This window comes from Coregonus clupeaformis, chromosome 20 (assembly GCF_020615455.1).
Source record: "Coregonus clupeaformis isolate EN_2021a chromosome 20, ASM2061545v1, whole genome shotgun sequence".
NCBI lineage: Eukaryota > Metazoa > Chordata > Actinopteri > Salmoniformes > Salmonidae > Coregonus > Coregonus clupeaformis.
In genome coordinates, this window is record NC_059211.1 from 42,070,484 (window position 1) to 42,096,739 (window position 26,256).

At 42.0% G+C, this 26,256-nt stretch overlaps 1 long non-coding RNA gene across 2 annotated transcripts; it reads left to right on the forward strand.

The window, feature by feature from the left end:
* Positions 1-1,126: 1,126 nt before the first annotated feature.
* LOC121532693 lies at positions 1,127-6,571 on the forward strand. 2 transcript variants are annotated; one of them, XR_005994368.2, is made up of 3 exons: positions 1,127-1,214; positions 4,676-4,833; positions 5,613-6,571. It is a non-coding gene; the product is annotated as an uncharacterized LOC121532693 (long non-coding RNA). The 2 variants fall into 2 exon arrangements; XR_005994367.2 differs by having other exon boundaries at positions 4,679-4,833.
* The last annotated feature ends 19,685 nt before the right edge of the window (positions 6,572-26,256 follow it).

A 26,256-nucleotide genomic window follows, 5' to 3' on the forward strand; every position in this document is an offset into this window, starting at 1 on the left:
TTATGTGAACAGACCGTTGCAGTGTCTTAAATGTAGAAGGTTTGACCACTTGGCAAGTGTGTGCAGATGGAATAAATATGTTGTGGAAGAATCAGTGGATACACTGTGCTAAAGGAGTACATAGATTTTTGTTTTTGTTGTTTTGGGGGAATAATGAGTTTCCCTATTTCCGTGTGTTTTTCTGTGTTAAAGTTCACAATTTTCACCCCACACAGTAGGTGGCGGCATGCACCTCCAACCTATGTTTGCGGACAGACATAATACCATAATAATAGAAGAAGAAGAAGAAGAAGAAGAAGAAGAAGAAGAAGAAGAAGAAGAAGAAGAAGAAGAAGAAGAAGAAGAAGAAGAAGAGGTCCTCTATCTCTATGTGCCACAGGTGTCAAGCTTATGGGCATGTGGCAGCAGTGTGTAGGAGGGAGGTTCCCAGGTGTGAGAAGTGTGCAGAAGGGCATGAGACAAAGGACTGTGTAGCATTGGGGAAAGTAGTGGTATGTGTTAATTGTAGGGGTGCCCATGGGGTTCGGGATCCGAAATGTCCGGTGCGAGAGAGGCAGGTTGAGGTTTCCAGGGTTGGAGTAGTGCAGAAGTTGTCATATGCTGAGGCAGTGAAGAAAGTATAGGAAGATGGGTCAAGGGGGAGGGATCCTGAGAGGAATGGTGTGAGTATTAGATCTGTACCAGTACAGAGGGATAAACCAACAAGTGATATATGTTTCAGTAAGATTGTATTTTTGGCATTTATAGAAATGGTTATCAACTGTACTGCAGGGATGGAACATAAGTCGCAGAAAATAGAGGTTGTGGTGGCAGCTGCAGAGAGGTATTTGGGTGTGCGAGACATCAGAAGAGTTACAGGGTGTGTTAAGTGGTGGTGGCCCATCCTTTCAGGCTGTTGGCCTGAAGTATGAATAAATATATTTAAATAGTGGAGTATGGTAGTTATTATTTTTTATTATTGTTACGTTTTTTTGTGTGAGTGTAGTGTTAGATGGTAGGGTATTTGTTGTATTTTCTAAAGCAAAGTATAAGGGAGTTATACTCCAGTCTAGTAGGTGGCGGTAATGCAACATTTATTGGATGCCAACCGCCGTTAAACCTCATCGAAGAAGAAGAAAATCTCTACGTGCTGAACTTTTATTAATAGACAACATTTTGTGAGGAAAGGACAACTTCAGATTTTTTTTCCCAAGACAAATATATTTATGCAGGAGGTAGGTGTGATATTTTTATGTAATTTCTAGACATATCTGTTAAATTTGAGGGAGTCAATTAATGCTCCAATTTGAAACTTTCAGTGTAGGCTAGCCTTTGATCATGACTCTCAGTTCCATTACATTACACATACTGTAAGTCATTGGATGAAGGTGTCTTCTGTACAGGGGTTTTGATAATTAAGAGCACCGGTGCTTGGTCTGAACATTAACACGCATCGCTTGCGGTACGGTTTTGGAAGCATAAGGACATTATCTTTCATATCAACGAGAAATAATTTTCAAAAAACGAAAGGTTGAATTTTATAGGGTTAGTGTTCCCACACGGCCATATCGTCATGTTACAGAGCATACAGAGCATGTTTATGGAAGACAGAGGGTGCATGCTCCTAATAATAATAATATGCCATTTAGCAGACGCTTTTATCCAAAGCGACTTACAGTCATGCGTGCATACATTTTTGTGTATGGGTGGTCCCGGGGATCGAACCCACTACCTTGGCGTTACAAGCGCCGTGCTCTATCAGCTGAGCTACAGAGCTCCTAACACCTGTGTGTAACGGAAGAAGGCCGCCAGAAACTTGTTGTCAGTGAAAAATACTGTCAGCCGCAACTGTGATAAAGCCGGTTAAAACAGTGCACAGTAAGTGTATATTTTATATGTGTTAAATTATTTTGATGTGATATGAAAGTAAAGGGCTTTATGTTTCTAGAACCGAATCGCGATTTGAGAATCGACTCACGTTATATTTAGTATTTGGCTGTTTTGGCTTCCAGAGCCAGTCTACCTTTGAAAATAGCATGGGTCCTTGGCACAGTAGGCTCCTTAAGAGTTCATATGGTGCTACGTGTAGGCCTGATTTAGCCATAGGGCCTACCAGGCCATGCTCTTCTAAACGTTGAAATAGAAACAATGCTTGTAGGTAGTCTGCCTCCAAAGCCAAAGGCTACATTTGATTTGGTACCTGTAAATATATCTTCGTTGTTTTTTACAGCAGAAACATTCTGGTATGAAGCATTTCGCTATAACATCTGCGAAACACGTGTATGTGACAAATACAATTTGATGTTAAATCTTGTTTTAATATGAGATGCTTGTAATTGCACACTTAACAAGCTTAGGTTTGTTTGGTTGCGCCATGCCAACTCCTTTACCTAATAACATTTATATTTTAGTCATTTAGCAGACGCTCTTATCCTGAGCGACTTACAGTTAGTGAGTGCATACATTTTCATACTGGCCCCCTGTGGGAATCGAACCCACAACACTGGCGTTGCAAACGCCATGCTCTACCAACTGAGCTACAAGGAGGGCTAATTGTGTGTGAGGTATTGAGTTTCTTAAAGGACTAATCCTCTACCCCACACCCTCACCTTACAATCACTGACCCAGAGAGCTAGGTGATGCAGCTCTATACACTTGTATGTATCCGGTCAGTGTGTGTGTGTGTGTGTGTGTGTGCAGTATGTTTTTCCTTTCCTTGTGTGTGTGTGTGTAGATTGCGTGGCCTACGCCTGCCAATTAAATTACCCCTAGCTTTCAGAATACAAGGCTGCAAGATTCTACAATACTTCACTAAAACACCTAAGTCACAATATGGCACTTTGAAGGGTGAAATGTGTGGATGATTCAGCTTATCAAGGAAACATATAATATCATGCCAAGGAATACAATATCATTCCAGTATAAATGGACCCAGTTGCCTGTTCTGTGGTGTTCAAGGTGGTATTTGTCAGGGCATGTGTGGGAACGGTGAATGATTTAGATAGAACACAGTGCAGCAGGTAGACGGCTAACAGGGCTAGAGGGATACCCAGTGATGATGATGGGAGTGGTGAGGAATTTTGCAGAGTTTTTAAACCACGCTTTCAGATGTGCTTCATTTCCAAAGGGACAGGTCGCTGCTTGAAGAAGTCTAGGGGGAAGGGTACCCTGCTGACAGCCCCTAAAATCCTGTTGAGCCGACACAGCATGCTAATGGGAGCCAAGGGGAAGCAGAGTGATTGTGGGGTTAGCCTGGCAGACTGTGACACATTTGCTCTCTTGCAATGGGGGAAGATGGAGTGTGGTCTCGGACTCATTACTCAGATGGTGTTGGTGGTTTCAAATTGCTAGTCACGCCGGTGTGAAAGCGACCTCTGGTAACTAAAAGCTGCTGCACACACTCCGCAATATTTACAACTTTAATCTCCAGGGAGGTTACAGCCCATTCAGAACAGAAAGTAAAACAAATCACTAAAGTAATGGAATGGCAGAGTGTTGTTCACTGATCAAGCTAATCTTCTGTCTAGCTTTTCTGCTCTCATGTTCATAGTGACGGTAATTGGGTGAAAAGGAGGAAACATCCTGTCTCTCAGGTTATCAGTGCTGCACAAGGACTAGCTGGAAAGGCATTGGGGTTTGGGTGGGAAGTCTCTTTCCCTTTACTAAATAGATGAATATTCCATGACCCAGTTATGTTTTAGGTTAAATATAAATTTCATAGAAACATTCATGATGGCTTTTATGGACTGAGGACACAGAGGTGAATTGAAATAGTCTGAAATGGTTATGATTTGAGACAAGAAATGGACAAATTCATAATGACAGTGAAGGATTGTGGAAAATCTTAAGTTGCAACCACTGACCCAGTATAATCAGACCCATACATTTTTACATTTTAGATTTTAGTCATTTAGCAGACGCTCTTATCCAGAGCGACTTACAGTTAGTGAGTGCATACATTTTACCTTGCACGTTGCACTCAATCATTTTCTCAGCCAGAAGTGGTGTGTTTGGTTTAGGGTAGGTATTTGCAGTGGTGAGGGAAACTCTTTGACCGCTGTTTGACTACAAAACTATTTGAACTGCTCTGGGTTTGGGGTTGACTAAGAGCGGAACACAGTTTGTTTAAGTGATCAGAGTGGAGGTATCCGACACCTTGAAGCACAGTCCAGGTGCTTTCTGTGAATGTTATCATGGAGCCTCTGACTGAACCCCCTGCTCACACTGACGGCTTGTCTAGATCAAGTATTTTGTTGCCACTCTGATGTCAAATAAACTTTGCCAAGTTCAATGCAATAAATCATCCATATTGAGAAATAGCCTACCTTTCACCTCTGAACAATAGGCGATGTAGTGTTATCATTATTACAACAAGTTGAAATAATTGATAGAATACTGAAATATAAGTAATATGTAACATTTGTCTAACAGAAATTGTCCAAAATTGTTATGGATCAGAGCTTCAGGCTGTAGACTCAGTGGCACATATGGAAGATAATTGGTAGTCATGTATATTACAGCCTTTCATGTTTCCTAAGCTTCCCCCCCACTAAAACATGTATTTAATTGCCATGCCATCATGTAAGCTCCACCTGTCTTGTAGAAAGTTGAAGTGCCGTGTCAAATACCTTCTTGGGGCTGTTAGTACCTGCATATGTCTTAATCCACTCAATTTCTGTTGTTTTTTCTGGTTAAGCAGCAGAGAAGAATGCCCAGACTCTGTCAGGACACACCTGCAGCCCAGGCTGCTCTCCAAGCACCTCTCCTGCCATTCCTGACCCCCAACGATGCTGCCTCCCTCCCACAATCTGAGAAAGAAGTTGGCTAGATGCTATGAGAACCCAAAACAAATAGGTCTGTGTATAGTCATACAGTAACAGACTCACTACAAACTGAAGGGTATCTGTGTTGGACCCATGGACCAAGGTGCAGCAGTACAAGCCAAGGCTGTGAGAAAGCCACAGTCATGTCTAATTCCCCCTAGACACAATGTTTTCACTGCAGTTGGCAGGAGAAAAGACAGGTCTCGAATTGCTCATCCAAACATGTTTTCTCTCTAGCCTGACTAAATCAATATCGAGCTGTGACTTTTACAGGGCTTCAGTAATTGCCCCTGACTGTAGGTCTGACTCGAGATTTTGTGGCTTAGGTTTAATGCACCTGTAGAGTTTTTGCATGTAAACTGCTGGAAGCGAAGAGCTGCATACCTGTCAATTGTTAGCTAATCCAATGCTGTCTGTCTCTCAAAAGCGATGAATCATTTCCTAAAGCATGACCGTGGAGAGAGATGGGAGACCACCAGGGTTGTGTGCCAAAATGTTTTATTTGCTCTTATCATTATTATTTGTCATCTCACTTTCAACTCAGATGAAAACGTTTAGCTTTCTCTTATCTATACCAAATTCAGAGATGCCATATTACTGTGTATTTTGTTGTTGTATTTGATAAGTGTTTAATTCTGAGATCTCCATGTATCAAATGTAGAGAAAGCATGAGAGGAGGCCCTTATGTTTTGAAGTCCCCACTGTCTCTGAGGACATCCAACCAAGCTGTGATGCGAGTGCAATATCACATAGATCTAATCACACTCCTCACCCATATTTTAGGTCCTGCTCTGTCTCTTTTCTTCACAGGAGCCTACCCTCTACTATACACTGGAATCAAAGGCAAGCAGGAGGGGAAACAGGCTTTGAACATAGACACGTCTGTGGCAGTCTCCCAAAAGCAGCCTTTTTAAGATCACCGTATGGAAGGTAAATATTTTTGTCTGGCATATGTAGTGGCTGCAGGAAGCATGCCATCCATTTCTTTCTAGTCTTTTTTTAAATTGGAAAACATTCATTTTTTTCATCTTTACTAGTAGTTTTAATCTACTCTTTGTTAGTGAGATAGGCTTAACTCTTTCAGAGCATTTCTTTATTGATTTATGTTTGCAATCTTGCATGCCTTGTTTTGAATTTCATTCATGTTTATCTTTACATTGAGAATAAACATTTACAAATAAATATAAACATGCTTAGCTTTTAGTTAACTCTGGGCAAAGGAATAGTAGGTTTATGAATGATCTCCACAGTCCCTTCTCTCCTAAACCAGCAGGTGGCACTGTATACTCACCAATGAACAGATAAAGGTAGCAATGTAAAACCTGTAGCATTTTACCCCACTACAGAATGTGGGGTTCACTTCTCACATCATTATTTTATGTCACTACTTTAACATGAAATCAGTGTGGCGGTGTATTTATAATACAACTATTATATCTATCTGATCTAGTGGTTTTAGGCACATGAGAGATAGTTGACAAAAAAAGTTCAAACACTTATTTACAGATTGGATGTGAATTCTGATTTGTAATTGCACGTTATTTTATATTTGGTAAGCTTTTTAACCCTTTACACTCGTAAAGTGGCAGATTTGGGCGCTGATAAATGCTCTGAGCTTCACTGCATTGTATTGGTTTTGACTGAGAGCCGTTCTGGACTTGAGCACCACATGCGACAAGAAGTTGCCTCCAGCCCTCCCGCTAATTGGGTAACTTTAGCAAATGTTTGGTTGTCTGAGTGAGGGAAATGCTGTAAATTAAGGACTTGATGTATTTTGAAAGATGAGATGTTGAGGATTATAATAAACACTGCTTTGACGTCATACAAGCAAACCAAACACCTGTGAGTCCAAATGTGCACACATTTCCATATCTTAAAACTCATGTCATATACAGTGTCAACATTTATGATCACTATGTTTGATGACATGGCATCATACCCTGGGTTGTTCTGAACAGAATGAGCCTGTGTTTGTATATTGTGAAGAAGATTCACCATGGAACACGCACCTGAACGCACACATGACTCCTTTCAATGCGGACCAAAATTACGATCTGTTTCTCTGAATTGCCCTGTGAAAGCCTACCACTGTAATATCTTATTTTATAACTTAGCTAGTCATGTTGGCAATAGAGCAAGTTTTCAAATTATGCCCACCTGAACCAGATTGCGATTTATAATGGCAGTTTTTGGATTGTGTAAACAACAACAGTAATTGTGTGATGGTGGGGATGCAGGGTTGTGTTCCAAACAAAACAACTACAAGTGTGTTTGTAGTTTAAAAAAATACTATTCTTTGAGTCATCAAAGTGCAATAAAATGACTTAGGAACTGTTCACACTTTGGAAAGGTGTGTGTGGCCACTTGGAGACACCAGTTAGTCCTCTCACTCAAACCCTTGTAATTTTTTTGTGTTATGTTGCACCCACCACACATTTTCCAGGAATATTCTTATGTTACTGATAAGCGTCAAGAAATGTGGGAAAAATGCACAAAAAATCAACAGCGTAATGTTTGGATTCAGTCTTGTCAGGTGAACTGTTATCCTCAACTTTGGTCTAATCATTTTCCCATAATCTCCTAACTTTCCCCCTTTCATTTGCCACCATGCATATGCATTTCATATTTCTTCTGTAAGAAACATTTAAATGTAGCCCAACCATATAGGCCAATTCCCATGAGTTTAAAGGGTTACATGTGTTCTGCAGACAAATCAAACAATCTTGTGTGAATCATGGTAGCCTACGTAATAGACAGGCCTTGAACGGATCAGTCTTCCACCATCCCCAGCTTTACACTGTTTATGCCCTCTGTATGTCAGCACTATGGCTTGGCATACTGTTGAAACCACCAAATATTCTAGTTTTTCAGTAATGTATTATTTTCTATACTCAAAATACCCTACATTGCAGATATTCAGGACATCAAGAATAACTTATTTAACTTGGTTGTAGGACTTTGGTATATTGTCATGTAATGTTCCGTCTATTGCATTGCCCCCAGATTATTTTTGGTTAAGAAATTCGAATTTAAAAAACACCTAAAAATAAATATTTGGAAAGGGTTTTTTACAAATGCCATTGTATTCCAGGTGAAACAAAGGCAAAATTGTTGTAGTCCTTATTTTGAATGTCCAATCTTCTCAGTCCCAAACCAAAACCAGAAGGGAAAATCCGAACAACATAATCCTCATCTGTAGAAGCATTATTTGCTCATAACAATAATAAAATAAAATAAGTATGGTGTAAGGTTTCAGATATTTTTTTATCTAACTCTTTCTTATCCATATAAAACAGTGAAAATTACTTAAACATCAATTCTCACAGGGGAGCACTTATTTGCAGCTAAATATACTTCAGAGAGTTGAGGGTCATTGTTTGTTATTTTGAGGTGGGAAAATAATAGTAAAATGTTAATTAATGGTCGAATGTCACATAGCAGCTCACTCTTCCGGCTCAGCTAGGCTGACATGACATAAATGGAGAACTAGGCATCATTACATGAGAGATTGTTTGCTTAGCTGAATTAATTTATCGGCTCCTCTTGTGTCGCGCTCCAGTGCTCTTCTGCACATTTTGTGCCTGCTGTTTTGAAAGTCCCTGACACTGTATCTGTGTGTCCGGTGTGTGTGTGTGTGTGTGTGTGTGTGTGTGTGTGTTGTTTCTGTGTGTGTAGTCTTATGTGCTACTGTACATGTTATCAAAGCACAGACAAACATTTTAATTTGTTCCCACACTTATGCACACACAAACACATACACACGGCTTTACAAAGTGACATATTTTTCCACGGTGCTCTGGTTTGTAAGTGCTGTAGAAGGTGGTTAAAAGATCACAAGTTCTATACAGGTGTACAGTAACAATTGGCCGTGTGGATTGATGTTGCCTACAGATGGCTTGTGGTTAGGAACATGCGTGACTATTGCAGCGAGCCCAGGAAAGGCAGAATGGCACGGCAGCTGTGTGTATGGAAATGATTTTCTTGTTTGTTTTGCTTTTTGGCTGCTAGAGAACTACCACGCTCTTAAGGACTTTAATCCCACTGGAGCGCAAGAGGAAATTCTGATAGTTTCAACAGAACCTTCAACAAAGTCTCCCGCTAAAACTCAATTAATTCCAGGGATGATCGAGTGCATGTTGTTTTCCCTCAGCTTAGACCTGAAGGAAGGACACCTGACATCAAAATAATCTTGAACTTGTTACCCTCAGTTAAATATTGGTTTATGGGTGCTCAAAAGCTTTCTCCTGTTTCATCCATTGTGTCAACAACTGGCACAAAACAAATCTAGGTTTGCATTGGTTCTCTTTTGGAAAAAACATAATTTGGTTTGAGCTTGTCATCTTTAGGGTGTAACAGTTCAGAAATCCAGTGATGTTCCTAGACTGTTTGTAGAGGCCGTGTAGAGCTTCCTCTTGGCTAAGCTCAGCCGGTCTCCCCAGTGTTCGTGTGGCTGTTATGTTGTGTAGCAGCTGATGGCCTCCACACATACAGGGTATAAAAAGATGAATGAGCGCCCAGCTGGAGAGGAGAGTGAGCTGCATCAACAGCGAGGCTCTGAAACAAAAGCCAGCACACACGTGAGATCTGAAATGTCAGGAAAGCGAATGGGATGCAAGCAACCGAGTCAAAGCAAGGTGGATTACGGTTATGCTCAATTTGGAGGACCAAGGGATAAAAAAATTTGCCTGACAAGATAGATTAATAATTTGTATATGATAAGTAAAGTCAATTACAATAGTATTGTGTCATTTGGGCCATTGCAGCCTGTTGTGATGTGGTTAGAAGTTCACTAAAAATAAAGTTGAGATTTTCTTTAGTCACTTGCATGTTATTATGACTAAAATATTTCAAAAGCTTTACCCATGACTAAGTCCCTGCGTTTCTGCCCGATTTAAATGAGGCACTGTGATTTTACCAGTATTTCCAACATTATCCGGCTAGTGCTGGAAGTACAAAATCCTAGTAAATGATCTGTAATTGGCACAAGGTTTCTCCAATTAGTCAATCTATGTCTGGTTGTGCACGCGTATTTGAGTCAGGGGAGGCAAAGCTCTGCGAATCTTGATCATACAAAGCCTATTATATGGCAAGGAAGATTATTTGTAGATCAGTGATTCTGCACCTCACTTTGCTCAAGCTGATCCTCTCCAACTGACTCAATCTCTGGTCATCGGAAGTTGTAAAAGTGGGGCAATTAAGGGAAGTTAGAGTACCACAGTATGAGTCATTACCCATAAAACCTAGTGGTCAAACAAGGAAATTGTTCCAATTGTTTTTTCCACCATTCATTTTTCCCATAGGGGATTTTAGAAACACTTAAAATAAGGGATGTGTTTTGTGTAGGCTTACCCTAGCGTGAAGTTTTGATAACCGCGTAAATCTCTCTCGGACAAGGTGACTTTTATCAATATATTCGCCTGTATTTACCTCCCAAAAAAGAAAAAGAGCCAAATATATTTTGATAAAAGTCACCTTGTCCGAGAGAGATTTACATGGTTCTCCAAAACGTCATGCCAAGGTAAGCCTACACGAACCACAGCCCTTATTTTAAGTGTTTCTAAAATCCCATATAGGAAAAATGAATGGTGGAAAAACTGTGGGGCTCTATAAAGAAAAGAATAGGAAATCAATACTAGAAAAGTGCATGAATGTCTATTAGTATAGTAATAATAATAGACATAACAATCATCAAAAGAACGATACAAACGAAACAACCATCTGCGCATTTATCATCACTTGTTATACCTTACTGAAGCGTTCTCTAAGTTTGGCCTTAGTTAGGCTTGTTTGGCAGTTATATGTAGTATTCATCTTCTTCAACGAGCTGTCAGCCGTCCTCTCGGGCCCCTAAATTGTTTGCCCAAATATCTGCGTCTGCAGCGGATGCTCCTGGACACTACCCAAGGCTGGTCTCTTTCTGTTTCAGTCTGTGCCCATGGAGTGTGACCCCGCGGAGGCCTGTACATTAATCATGACGTGGAGAGAGGGCCCCAGACAAGCCTGGGACATTCCTGGGACAGCTTGCTGCTGGGCAGGTGAAGCAGCCAGCCACGCCGACACTGCTGGGAGGGCAAGGTGGGGGCCAAGAAGGGTTGCTAAGGGGCTGTTCCCCACTGTGAGTTCGCCAACTGAACTCCTAACAAGTAAATAGGATGAGTAATTAGATATTATAATTTAAAGATTAATTGTGTCAAAGGAATTGTCCCCTCAACGCCTGCGCGTGTAAGCTTGCTCCTCTGAAGTTGCCCAGCTCTAGTGGTGCAGTCAGTCATTCCCAGTTTGCATTGTAAATATGACTGTGTTGATAAATCCACAGACCAACAGTCCACTCCTCCATGAGTGCTTGGATGGTTTCCAACATGTAAAACCTAGCAACAGGATTTGTCTCAGACCTCTGAGAGAGACCAAGTGGTGTGCTGGCACACAAACCAACGACATATGGATCTTTGTTTTGCTTCTTAGTGCATTTTGTCAGCTGGTTTAAAAAGTGGATTGCTATTCTTATTGGTTGTGCATTACAGCGACGTTTTCATGGTTTTGTACTTTTGGATGACATTTTTTGTAGCTTTGCAAAAACATATGTAGTCTAATGAACAGTGTTTCCTCTAAGATTTTATTTCAGCAGCGGTGGCGGGGGGGTCACTTCTGGTGACTTTTTAAAAGGACATTCTACTCCAAAATGAATGAAAATTAAATTGACACCATCTGAAATATAATTTTCCCTTTTTTAAAAGCATTATAACTTGTAGCCCAACTGATGCAGCATAGCGGCTTTAAATAAATAGGCTGAAGCATGGGGTTTCCCATCTGCATTTACCTCATTGAAAACCACAAAAGACTCATTGAATCAAATGCTACAAATATACAGTACAAAATGGTGGGGGTGACAGGGGCGTGGTAGTGGACGTGGCCAATGGCCAGAGGCCCTCCTCTTGGCTGCAGAGAGAAGATTTTACAATTTTGTAAAGCTAGTTTCCTGCAATTCTACACATTTTGTCATGGGGCTGAGAGAAAAAATGTCAGTTTTAAAGCTAATTTCCTGCAATTCGACACATTTCACCATGGCTTATGCCATGTTCTTATGCTATCTGAGTGACTCAAACATTATAACAAAATCAGTGGGATCCCATGCCATGACGTTTTTGGAATTTTAGATTCTCCCTGACTGTCTAGTTATTATTTTGGTGATCGTTAGTTCTCAAAGAGGATCTTATAAAATAAAAATAAATATAGGTCCATTATCTTTTCTACATACTTTATATCTGGTTTTAGTCGTTTAAGTTTATACTGAAAAAATGTTTTACCATCCCCAAAAATCATAACAAATAAAAAAAAGAACTTTTTTTTGGTATTCATATTTTTGGGAGTGTCGGCAACAATTTAAGTGGTGGCCCGCCGCTGCTGAATGAATATAAGAGAAACACTGAAATAACTATTAGCAGGTCTTGTTGTGTACACAACAAGCATGGTATTGGTGCCAACAAATTCTTGCTCACAGTTTCAGAACATGCGCTTCAGTGCGTCCGGAATCTAATATGTATGTTGCTGATCCATACAGGACACTGAATAGGAGAGAGAGTTGGCTGTAGTTGAACTGTGGTTGGATGGACGCGCCATTAAGCAATGACCTTAAAGTGCTGCATTCCTTCTTAATTGATGATGACAGTTGCAATTACAAGCGACAGTCAGTCTAAGTGAAGCTGACACTCAGTTTTGTGGACACCTATTCCAGAACTCTGGGCTGACCTACATGACCTCTTTGGATTGCTGACATGTTTGATTGCAACCAGTGCTTCAAAACATTGTGCCTAGGCTATTTTGAACTTTTTGTTTTAGCAAGTCACGGTAGAAATGAAAAATAAACATGCTCCTTGTTTTTAAACACCTTTTCTTCCTGTCTGGTGACATTATTATTCAGGATGGACCTATCTTGAGCTCTTACATAAGTCTTCGGATTGCTGCTGCCCTGAAAGGCATTACAGGTTGAAGTGTGTAAACGTCGTAAAAGACAGCACACTTTTCAATGTTATGTTGGTAACTTGAATTCTTAGCTACACTGCCTAATTTAGAAAAACGTGACCATAATAATGGTATCCGAGCCGACGGCACTATTTCAACTATGCAAATGTAAAAATAAACAAACTGTGGTGAAATCCACACCCAGCATAATCAATACAAACATTATTGTTACATTTTCAATCTGTCTCAGAATTGTTATTATGTAGACATATGAAACATTGTCCAATCATATTTCCAGAGGCCTGAAATGAGCACGTGATTGGACTACATATCCTTACACTTGAAAATCATCTCGTTGTCTACTCTATTCTTAGTTAATTGAACTGTAATAGAGTCTAATAGCAAGTTGACATAGCAGCCTGTCGAACAATCCCCCTGCTTGATTAGAGCATTTTACATGGTTAAAACTCTGAAATTAACATTGATAAATTGCTCTTCATTTCTAACTACCTTGAAATAGAACTCATGTTAAAATGTCTCATGCAATAATAAGGTGTCAAATATTGAGATTATGATCATCTTAGTCATTATGCTTAGTTCAAAGTAGCCTATGCTTGAATTACCAAAAGCAGGAAGTTAATGTAATGATGTGTGGAATATGGGAGTAATGTGCTATGGAGCAGATTAGTATTCTCCTCATTTTACACAGATTACTAGTTTCTCAGAGATGTCATTGGAATATGTTTTATGTAGTTATAGTAGGCTATTTGATTCATATGTTTTGTCAATAATTGTTTGGTTTAGTGTTTTTGTAATATCTGGGTGACTTCACCTGCAATGAGCAAGATGGTCACCTTGAACAAAAGCAAGCAAGTCAAAATGCTAAATTATACTCATCTTCACAATCAAGCATGAATGGAATTCTGTTCTTTGAGGATATACTGTATTTGTCCTTTCATAAAAGGTTGGTTGCTTTTAGACCTTTTCTTCATTGTTGTACTTGCATCAAGTTTATAAACCACTTAAGGTTACACTTGGTCACATTTACCTTTTTAATTTGCTATTGATCGGGATACAACAACAGTTTCCTGTAGTTTGCTGACCAGTTGACGTAATAACCTTCATTTGCACAATAAGGAGCAGAGTAAAGGCCTCTGTTTTGAAGTTTGTGTCAATAAGGTTAGAGTGAGGTCATCCTCTTTGATGCCTGTTTGGGGGAGGATGCCGTACCCCCCCCAGCTCATAAAGCGAGAACACTATGAACAGAAGCTGGAGGCCAGGAGAATGACCCCCCCCTTCTCACAGCAATCACTAAAGCAATACTCTCAGCTACAGTCAGTCACACAAGACAGTTTATGCCATCTTTAAAGTCTCTGCCACTCATGAATACATCCAAACCTCACAGCTTTGAACATGTTGTCAACATAAACAGAGATGTGCCATTTATTAGTGTTAATCATGTTGACAAGTTGACAGGCCGTCACAGATTTCTCTATTCACCATGTTGATTTCTAGAATCCTTAACCCCCTTCCTGTGCTCATCTGCAGCAGTGTGTATTGTCTGTGTTATGTTTTTGAAATGCCGCCCGGTTGAGAGCTTGTATTGAGAGATGAAAGAGGAGAGATTGAGCTGCCTCGCCCTCCGGTTGTTCTGAAACATGGAATAGTCAGCGTTTGCTCACCTGGACATACAGTGGGTTCCCAGGCATTAGCAAACAAAGCGGGGCTCTGGGAGCAGAGCAAAGCAGACAAATGCGTAACAGCTGTCCATCGCAGGCAGCGCTGAGCAACAGATCCAGCCAGGGACCTCGCCCTGTTTCCCTGTTCCGCTCCAGAGAGAGACTCCTGCCTGCCTCGCTGCAGTCAGCTGCACAGGCGTGGCTCCTCTGTTCCTCTACCTCACAGAGTGGATCGCAGAGCCACCTAATAACTGCTGTAAAACTTCAATAATAGCCTGGTGTCTATTTGCTTTAATCACTGAACACAACAGGTGCTTATTAGAGACAGGCTTATATTTGAGACAGGCTTCTATTTCCTTAATGCACACAGTTTTTGCTCATTTGCATAGTTAATTGTTTAGTTCTAGCATTCACTCCCAGTATTTTAATACATTTCTTCATTTCCTGCACTGTTATCATTTACACACTGCGTAACGTTTGTTTTGTCTTAGTATGTCTCTATTTATTAATATTTTTCTTGACAGAATAATTAATCGGACTGCATTTTCGGCAGTTCTTACTTTCGCCACTAGAGGGTGATTGGCCGATTTCTGGGCGTCTGTACTCCCGAAGTTGTTGACTGTTAGCTAGCAGTTTTCAGCTGTTAGCAGCCAATGGCTAGCAGTTTCTTGCTGGCAATAACAACTGATGATTGCCATAATTCGAGTCTACTGAATTACTTCTTGTAACAAATCAAACATTAAACCTCGTAAACAATTCATGGTATTTCATGGTAACCTTGTAAACAATTCATTTAGACTCCTCTGAGTTTATTTGAAACAGGTGTTTATTTGATGAAATGTGTGTCGTTGCCCGGCTATTAAAAGGGACAGGCGGCTATTTGAGATCAGCGTTTAATTGAAGTTTTACGATATGGTGTTATGACTGAGTTTTGGGGTGGGATTTTTCCCCATCTTATTAAAGTGTTTCCTCTGAAAGATTGTTCATAGTTAGTCAGGTGTACTTATTTAAAGTACTTACTTTATTCTGACACAAGCAAGGCCTATAGTCTGAGCCATAGAGTGAGCTAGTCAGATCCTCATCAGGTTACTCTGAGGATGTAGCTTTATACAGACTGAATTGGTTCTATCGTTGTGGTGTGTTAGTATCATAAGGGGCAGGTCTGATCTGTACCCACTCACTTTAGTTCAGAGACCCTTATGACTTTGGCAGGTGTGTGTGTGTGTGGTATATTTGTTCTGTTGCCTCATATGCACTACAAACACAAGGGGACTGATATTAGGAATGAACTCCACAGATTTGTACTGGGCTAGCTTAAGTTATATCTACTGGGTGTGTGTGTGTGTGCTTACTACCTTGATCTGAGTCAGTCAACACTTGGTAAGACTTTGCGGTGTGGTTGGCTTTTGGACATTAACTCTGCTTCCGTTGTGCAATAAATCCTGCAGTCTGATTGGTTTCCAATTGTAAATGCACCTCCAAGACATCATGAGTAGTAACCAACTTTTTATGAACAATTGGCCTCCTCACAAAGTGGGTGGGTGAGCCTCACAATAGAGCTTCCTTTCTACCAGGAATTGCTCAGTGATGTTTGTATACTACATACAAAAAGCAATAAGCCTGGCTATGGAGGCTAGAGAGAGGAGAGCTTGTAGAGGTCAGAGAGAGTAGCTTCCTCTTCTGATTCTCCTCATACATGGCATTGTGAAAAACAACCTTGTGAAGAAAGTCATTTGTTTGGAGAATGATCAGCAGCAGTACCCTTGTCTTGATGCTGTATTTATATATTTTTAGATTGATCGATGTCCGCTAACTCAAATAATGTCACTTGCCAAAGCTTGTAATTGGCTGTGTGATTAAAGGGCCTTAATGGCAGTTTAAACACCTTAATGGAATGATTCAACCAGCCGGGAAATTGGATCAAGGAAAAGCTTTAAAGAGTTTACTAAATGTTATAGATGTTTAAGACTTTTATTATTGTTATTGTGATTTTATTGTCAATGTGATTCACATTGGGTAGAATTATGGAAATGTATTAATTCAACTGTAACCACGTTGTAATTTATGCTGTTGCGTAATAAACTACTTGCATATTACACATCAGCCTTTACATGCAGTACCTCCCTGTTGACTGTACTGTGTGATTTACGTGAATAGTGTGTGTTAATGGCCTGAATAAAGCAGGGACTCCACACAGCCTAAGGGCTTTATAGAAGTCTGTGATTGCCTTTAGGCTCCCTTGGTTCCGTTTTTAAGGCTGGTCAATAAAGCGTTCTCCTGGGAGAGGTGTGAAGTAGTAATTGCGTCTCTTCATTGGGTGTGAAGAGAAACATGGACCCTAACAAGGTTATTCACATGGTCATCCACAAATGACCCCTCAGAGGCCCATCTTTAAGCCTCAGCACCACTCATAAAGGCCAATCACGTGAGGAATTTCCTGTTCACGGTAGCCCTTAACAGCTGGGAAGAAAAGCAGGGGACTTGTGAAAGGGGAGCTCCCAGTGGGGAGGGGGTTTATTATTTTTAAGCTGATCCAAACACCTGTGCCAGCCCCCACTCCTCTGTTACCTCCCTCTTACTCCCCATACTCATCCACCCCCCAGTAGACACCTTTTACTAACGTGAATACACAACAATTTGTCGACAAACTTTTTAATGAGTTGGCCCAGATCAGTGAGTAAGCTTATTAGTGTCTGGTTTGATATTGGTGACATCATGTGAATGGTGTGTGTGTGTAATACTCTTCCTCCCTCAGTTTAAACCTCCCTCCCTCCCTCCCTATAATCCCTGATTGGAATGGCAGGAGGGTTTTTTGGGGCTAGATTGGGCCTTGTTTGTAATGCCATGCATATAGTAGAGAGAAACAATGTGTAGTTTCAGTTTCATCACGGATGAGCTTTAATTTAAAAAAATGTTTTACACTGTTTTAAGTAGTTGACAATTGCAATTCAATTGTACAGCTATTGCATTATCTGTTTGTTATGAAATGGTAATGTGATGTTCTTAACAGTGGTTATTAATAGACAATCGGCAGCAAACTTGTGATTGTGAGATTTAAGATGTTTCTTCATATGCGAAAGTAGAAATCTACTTTCAACCTAATTCACTTCATTCCACTGTGTTCCAGATCCAGCTGGTTGCAGCAGTGATGTGTCAGTCAGTCAGTCAGTCTCTGCACAGACGGATGTTCCTGCCTGGCCAGACTCTGGCTGCCTGTTTCTCTTTTCTTCCTTTGCTGAAGCCACTGCCTCATTGCTATGCACTGCACGTACAGCCAAGCGCATGTTGATCCACAGGACTTGGGAGAGAAAAGCAGGGGGAGTGGGTGGGACTTTACCATTCATTCCAGCTTCTCATTTACATTGTAACCGCCAAAGCAAAGCCTGGCTGTTTGTCGCCAACGCCGGTCACTCTAGATATGAATATGGTCCATAGTCCTGCTACCAGGGGTCCCGGGGGAGGGGAGTTCCACTATCTTAGGTTGAGAGACACTTTACAGTGGGACTTAAACTGTCTGTTGCAAATGATCATGGAAAAAGCTACGATTTTGAAGACCGTTTTACTACCAAGCAGCCCAGTATAACCAGAGCACTTTTGGAGCCGCCACCCTTATCGCCAACCCCCCTTTACCTCCAACCCCCCTTTACCTCCAACCCCCCCTCACCTCCAACCCCCCTTACCTCCAACCCCACCTTACCTCCAACCCCACCTTACCTCCAACCCCACCTCACCTCCAACCCCCCCTTACCTCCAACCCCACCTTACCTCCAACCCCACCTTACCTCCAACCCCCCTTACCTCCAACCCCCCTTACCTCCAACCCCCACCTTACCTCCAACCCCCCCTTACCTCCAACCCCCCCCTTACCTCCAACCCCCATACCGCCAGCCTCATTCATGCCTTATTTCTCAGTCCTCTTTCTTTCTTTCTTTCTTCCATTTGAGGAGGACTATGTCTCAACAAAAAAAAGAGAATGTTCTTGTTTCAGATGGCAGTGGAGGTGAAAATGGTCTGTTAACAAGCAGGTGCATGGGCCCTAAGCAGCTGTTTTTGGTACTCAAGACGAGGCGGCCTGGCTGCCTCAAGCACTCCATGTAATCCTCTCATGCAATTCACACTGTAATTGCTGAGATACAAGCTGCCAGGGCCCCATTTCTCCCCCTCCAATAGCAGTGTCCTCAGCAAGCACAGACCTCCGCATTAATTAGGAGAGAGAGAGAATATCTTGCACAATTCTATGAGTTCCCTTCTTGAGGTAGCGGCGTCGTCAACAACTTGAGCTGAAGTCTGGCGGATAGGCTACCGGCAGTGAGGGTTATTGTCTAGCATAGTGCTCTTCCCGTCTAAGGCCTCGGTTGAGCTGTGTCTGCCTCTATCTCATCGTTTCATCAGCCACACAGAGGTTTCTTTTTTATACCCCACAGGACAAATACAGTTTTATTCTGTCTAAACTGAAAATGTCTTTAAAAAAAGTTTGTAGTTTCATAGGCTATATTTTAAATAGGCTTTGTTTAATTTCATTTACTGTATACAGTATATAATATGTGCATATAGAAATGAGATGTATGTACATGTGTAAATAGACAGGTAGAAAAGTTTTGGGATTCAGCAGGTTGTTTTGTTTGTGGAGAGGTGGTCTGTAACTTCCTAATATTGCATGCGTCTGCAGTAAGACTCCCAGGAAGAGTTGTGTTGAGGTATGGATAGGATGCTTCACTGAGCTTTCTGTGACCATTTCAGTTTACTTATCCCAGAAGCTGAATGGACCAATCAAAAGAACGCTCAGTGTGTCGTTAGGCGTGGGTTAAGTTGTTTTCCAATGCCATGAATACTTTTGGGGGATTTAGCTCTTCCCCTTGAAACTAAAGGAATGTGCTTGCTCACAAAGGGGGCTGTGGTGGATTTAAGCTGCTGTCCCCATTGCTAAACCAAATTCTTGTGCCCCTCGCGAGGTCCCCCCAGGGATGACACAGCTCGTTGATGCATCTCGCTCATTAGCATTTTACCAGCTCGCCTCACTCATTTCACAAGCAATCTGTCATGAGAAAAACAGAAGAATGCAACTTTTTTTTATTTTTCCTCATTTGGTCATTGTAATCTGCCCCAGCCTATTCAACTTTCCCAGGGAAATCACAGAAATCATATCAAAGCAAGTAGAAGACTCCATTTTGAGGATGTAGAGAAAAGGGGATGGAAAGAAGGCAAGCGAGGGGAAGATAAGACCCAGCGCTACAGTGCCCCTACGGTGCCCCTATGTGCATCTTATTTTTGTGTGTACAGCATACAACTTTTTGTATGGGCTACAACACTTTTTGCAAGCTTGATTGGTTCTGAATAGACAGTGATACTGCTCAGCTGGTAGAGCACGGCGCTTGTAACGCCAAGGTAGTGGGTTCGATCCCCGGGACCACCCATACACAAAAAATGTATGCACGCGTGACTGTAAGTCGCTTTGGATAAAAGCGTCTGCTAAATGGCATATTATTATTATTATTATTCCACTGGATCATTAGTATCACATTAATATCAACAATAGGCAAGGTACAATTATGCTTCATTAGCAATATGCTACCAGAATAGTTTCTTCTGTTTTCCTTTTGTGAATCATGATGCCTCAACACATCACCAGGTCACATTTCCATTTGAAGAGATGTGTGTTGGTTAACAAGATCATTAGAAGAGTATCTGCTTTAAACTGCTCTGCTGATCAATAACCACCTATTACAGATTACCTACCATACCCAAGTGAAAACGTGGTTAGGCGTTTGGATTAAATTAACTCATTTGACTTTATGTTAATATTATGATCAACATCAAGGTGGTAAATGTATACATTTGTAATGTAATTTTTGTCCAATTTGACATTGTATTTATTGTTATAGGTCCATTTATTATTTCTGATCAAGGTCACCGAATGAAAATACTTTGTACATAAGCTTTGAATTATGAAAACAGACTGATGCCTCAAAATAATAGACTGTCTTCCCAGCCTCTCGAGTGGGTTAGTGCTGATCAGAGTGCAATTTCATTAATAATAGTTAATTGATTTAGCCTTGGAGGGGGGCTGCTGTGTCTCCCTCTATTCCCTGCCTACCTGCGGTGCTGATGGGAAACTGTTGTCTAACCCAACACTACATCCAGCTAATTTTTAGATGATGAGAACCTCTTTTATCTTACCTCTTTGGGAGGCAAGGAGCAATCTTCTTTTAACAGGCATCTCCACACTGAGCTTGTGACAGACAGACACACACACACACACACTTGCGTGCACACATATATATACACAAACACACACACACACACACACACACAGACCTGATTAATGGCTGCTAATTAGCAATGTTAATGACCAGGTGTCCGAAAACAGGCCAGCTTCTCTCAGCATGGAAGGGCTTCTCATTGAAGGCCTGCAAATCCATTCCAAGTGACCCCTTCCCCTCAGCTGGCAGCCCCCGATGCGCAGCCCTCTCATTACCCCAGAGAGCGGCTCAGAGGGAGACCAGGGCCTGAGAGCCGACCGCGTTCCTATTTCCACCCAGGCTTGTATTAATTAAGGTCAGGATTTGCCAAGATTGTGGGGGTACACTCTGGGAGCAGAGGGAAGGATGGGGTGGAGGTGGAGGGTGGATGGTGGAGGAGGTTCAGCAGGAGTAGGAGGAGGCTGAAGAGTATTAACCCTTTCTGTAGTGTTTCTCGGCCATGTCGTATCCCCCAGCCCCCTGCAACGTTGTCCAGTCAACAAGTGCAGTGAAAGAAACAAGCCTCCCATATTAGAATGGCTTTATCTTGGGGGAAGACTGGCTGTGAGGGATGCCACAGGGAACTGTCACGTTCGTTCAAGGACGGGTCAGACCAAGGCGCAGCGTGAAATGCGTACATGTTTATTTAAATGATAAACACACGACAAAACAACAAACCAACGAAACGTGAAGTCCTAAGGCTACACACAAAACAAGCCTACTCACGGAACAAGATCCCACAACTAACGAGTGCCAATAGGCTGCCTAAGTATGATCCCCAATCAGAGACAACGAGCGACAGCTGTCTCTGATTGGGAATCACACCCGGCCAAACATAGATATAACAACACCTAGACTGAAACATAGAAAACACAACATAGAATATTCACACCCTGACTCAACATATAAGAGTCCCCTGAGTCAGGGCGTGACAGGAACGCCTTTAAAATACAATATTTACCTTCAAATGATATTTTCCATTATAAACTGGGTGGTTTGAGCCCTGAATGCTGATTGGCTGACAGCCGTAGTATACCACGGGTATGACAAAACATGTATGTGTACTGCTCTAATTATGTTGGTAACCAGTTTATAATAGCAATAAGGCACCTTGGGGGTTTGTGGTATATGGCCAATTTACCACGGCTAAGGGCTGTATCCAGGCACTCCGCGTTGCGTTGAAGGAATTGTCCGTAGAGCTCCGAGACAGGATTGTTTCGAGGCACAAGGTCCCCATGTCTGCAGCATTGAAGGTCCCCAAGAACACAGTGACAGCCATTATTCTTAAATGGAAGAAGTTTTGAACCACCAAGACTCTTCCTAGAGCTGGCCGCCCGGCCAAACTGTGAACAAGAACCCGATGGTCACTCTGACAGAGTTCCTTTGTGGAGATCGGAGAACCTTCCAGAAGAACAACTATCTATGCAGCACTCCACTAATCAGGCCTTTATGGTAGAGTGGCCAGACAGAAGCCACTCCTCAGTAAAAGGCACATGACAGCCCGCTTGGAGTTTGCCAAAAGGCAGCTAAAGGGCTCTCAGACCATGAGAAACAAGATTCTCTGGTCTGATGAAACCAAGATTTAACTCTTTGGCCTGAATGCCAAGCGTCACATCTGGAGTAAACCTGGCACCATCCCAACGGTGAAGCATGGTGGTGGCAGCATCATGCTGTTGGGATGTTTTTCAGCGGCAGGGACTGGGAGACTAGTCCGGATCGAGGGAAAGATGAACGGAGCAAAGTACAGAGAGATCCTTGATGAAAACCTGCTCCAGAGTGCTCAGGACCTCAGACTGGGTTGAAGGTTCACCTTCCAACAGGACAACGACCCTAAGCACACAGCCAAGACAATGCAGGAGTGGCTTCAGGACAAGTCTCTGAATGTCCTTGAGTGGCCCAGCCAGAGCCCGGACTTGAACCCGATCAAACATCTCTGGAGAGACCTGAAAATAGCTGTGCAGCGACGCTCCCCATCCAACCTGACAGAGCTTGAGAGGATCTGCAGAGAAGAATGGGTGAAACTCCCCAAATACAGTTGTGCCAAGCTTGTAGCGTCATACTCAAGAAGACTTGAGGCTGTAATCGCTGCCAAAGGTGCTTCAACAAAGTACTGAGTAAAGGGTCTGAATACTTATGGAAATGTGATATTTCTGTTTTTCTTTTTTTTATTTGCAAAAATGTCTAAACCTGTTTTTACTTTGTCATTATGGGGTATTGTGTGTAGATTGATGAGGGGAAAAAACTATTTAATCCATTTTAGAATAAGGCCGTAACGTAACAAAATGTGGAAAAAGTGAAGGGGTCGGAATACATTCCAAATGCACTGTATGACTATGGTAATTGATTTGATTTCCATGAGTAAATCTGATATGGTCCACTATTTGATAAGAAGACTACTCTTGCTGTGAGGACACAAGTAAAGTTACAAATCGTGATGTCAGTAAGAACAGAGTAGCCTACTTCAGTTCACCTTCTGGCTCTTTGTTAGTCTCACAACATGTGAATGGTCCACCCTGGCCTCAGGTGTAAACAGCTCTGCCTATTTGGGATGTTCATGTGCTATTACTGCTATTGTTACCAGTACTACTCTACTGTAAGCAAACAACACAAATACAACACCTCCCATGCTTATATTTGTTTCTAATGACTGTTATTGCGCCTTCACGGCATGATCTGCAATTAGGAGTTTGAAAACTGGCAATGTCAAGTAAAACTGGTGGGTATACTGTAATATCAACTCTACCTGTTCTTTATTTTCATAAGTGGACATGCAACCTGGAATGTCATTCCGGTATCATAAATACACAGAAGGAACTACAGTAGACTCCTACAGTAACACTATATGCAGTGACTTGGGACTGTTGTGAATGCGTGGCTTAAACTAGATATCTTGTTCCAGGGTAATGATTCTGATTTGGGACCAGTGAACTGTTTAGCACTAATCAGGAGTTGGCTGCTATGTCCTTCATAGTTCCTTGCACCATTTATTTACCTGTGTGAAGTGAATTTGAAGCAATTAAAAGTTGGGCTGATGTTGGGGGAAATGAAGAAGCTGATGGAATGGGACTATTGTCCAGCACATCAGGATGCAGACAGACGGGCTCCATGGTCCTGCTGTACTCTACCCACAGACCCTGTTAATCTGCCTGCTGTAATAGCATGCATTGATGACTAGGAGAGCAACGGCACTCAAGGCTAACCAGTAATTAAGGAGGCATTTTCTCGTTAAGCTTTAGCATCCTGGTTATGTTCTACTTCATTACCCTTTATGCTAAAACCTGCATTCATGAGAGGCAGGAAATCTTGTTGCAATTAGCCATGGGATATGTCTGAAGCAGCGAAGGGAAGGTAACGAGGAATACTGTGCTGTCGGATTGCGGTACTGAGGACAGGCTGCTCATGTTTTGTGGCCAGATATGAACAAGGCTGCGGATGTGAAATTGAAGTGAATTTTTCGTCTCTTCATTGGGTTGAGTTTGAGTGAGGTGGGTTGGGTTGAGTTTGAGTGAGAAACTGTGAAAAAGTACAGGTCTCCCCTCTACCTCTCACATCACTCTCTTTCTATTTCTCCTCCTCTCATCTCCCTTACCACCTCCCACTCTTTCTCTCTCTCATTCACTGACTCAGACATATACGCGCGCACGCACACACACGGGTTGGATTTTGTGATAACCAGTGGCAGGACTAAGATGGTCAGGTTAATTTGCATCCATTCTCGGGCACAGGAGTGGGAAAGTAGCATTTATCACACAGTGTGCCACGGAACTCTGGTTCCCACACACTCTGGTTACATCATTACAGGGGTTTGTGAGCAGGGCGTCCAATAGAGCCCTGGGGCCACGGTCAGCTGACCTGGGCATGAAAACACGGTGGAAACCCTATACCAGCGATGGGATTTCTGCCGGAGCCCACTGATGGCTGCCTCGTCTCTCTCGCCGCACTGCAATTTTCAGCTTCAGTTTCACCTTTGCTTTCATGCTAAGCTGTCGGATCCCAAAGGTTGATGAGTGTGTGTTTGTGTATGTGTGTAAGAGAGAGTGAGCAGGCTGGACCGGGCTTTGTGCTCAGGTGCCATGGTGGAGCTCCACATACTGCAGCTGGCTATACAACAAGCTGCCCACTCCAGAGTATCTTCCTTTTAAAATCACAAACCCCTGCGTGCACACACGCACACTCACACACACTCACAATTTAACCTGCTAGGCTTTTGAACACTAGAGGGAGACAAAGAATGATACGAGCAACATTATTCTTTCATATTTTGGTTAATTTAGCGATTTATACATTTGATTTAATCCCTCTGTTTTCTACAAATGAGGTATGGGAAAGGTCCAATCCTTTTGAGGTATTGTAACTCAGATGGCCGTAAGTGTTTACTCAATCCGTACAACCCCAGCCAGATGAGACACATTATGGCCAATCATATTGACTTTAATTCATAACATGTCAGTGTAACCCCTATAAACAGAGATTGCTAACTAGTGCTAATTGAATCTCTGCTAGTGCTGGAGGAAGCATTATAGATGGTCACCTCGGGTCTCCCTGGTTCAGAGGAGTTGTGTGATTCATTTGTGAATCTGGCTCTGGAGGTTGCTTCTTGGGGTTAATGAAAGCAACCTATGTGGTGTGTTAGCCTCGTCTTATTTGTATCATAAACTGAAACAGTCCTTTAGGACAATGCCACTAGGATATTAGCAGGTTCTAATCTTCAGCTAATAATTCAGTGCTTCAGGGACTTGACACATGGCGTAATCAAAACAGCCTTTATCAAAGGGTAGCCAAGGATTACACAGCATGTTTCTGCAGCAGATATTAGACAAAGGTCCACCGGTTGGAGTATTATTAGCGGTCCGGACTACTAAAGACCCTCTCCCCAAATCTATCTCCTCAAGCATACAATCCAACTAGTCAGCCAGGGGAAACCGCAGCGGAATGAGCTGCTCTCTATGGGCATGCACAGGTCAAATAATAATAATTTGTCTGGAGAATCCTTCCGGTTTGTTTGTGAAGACTGTCAGGGATGAGAGTAGTGATCCTCTGCCTGGTCAGTGCAGTGAGTGACAAGCCTCCTAGTCATTGGAAGTGAAACTCGATCATAGATCAACCCCTAGGCGTAAATTCACCCAAACTTGATTGTTAATTCTCTAGGCACGCTGACCCATGGTGAAACCGGAGAGGCCTATAAGACACAAGCGGCGAGCCTCTTCATGTCACATAATTAGAATTGCGGTAGACGCATATTTACTTATTTTATTGCGGGAAGTAAAGCATGACATTCTACTTTGATCACATTAAAAACGTATTTGTCACCCTTATATCCACAATTGATATGACATTTAGGCTACATGTTGCATGCTTTTGTTGAGACCAGCATGAGCCACACACAGCCCTACATATCATCCTTAATGATATGATACACTCCACTTCACTTCTTCTATCTGTCCCACACAAACCAAACAGCACAGTATTTACTAGACCCACTGGCTGAACTTGGGAATGTCTCTAGAATCCATACTGAAAGTCCCAAATTGAATCCAAGCAAGCATGACAAAAGGGCCCCATGGAAGAAACCACAAC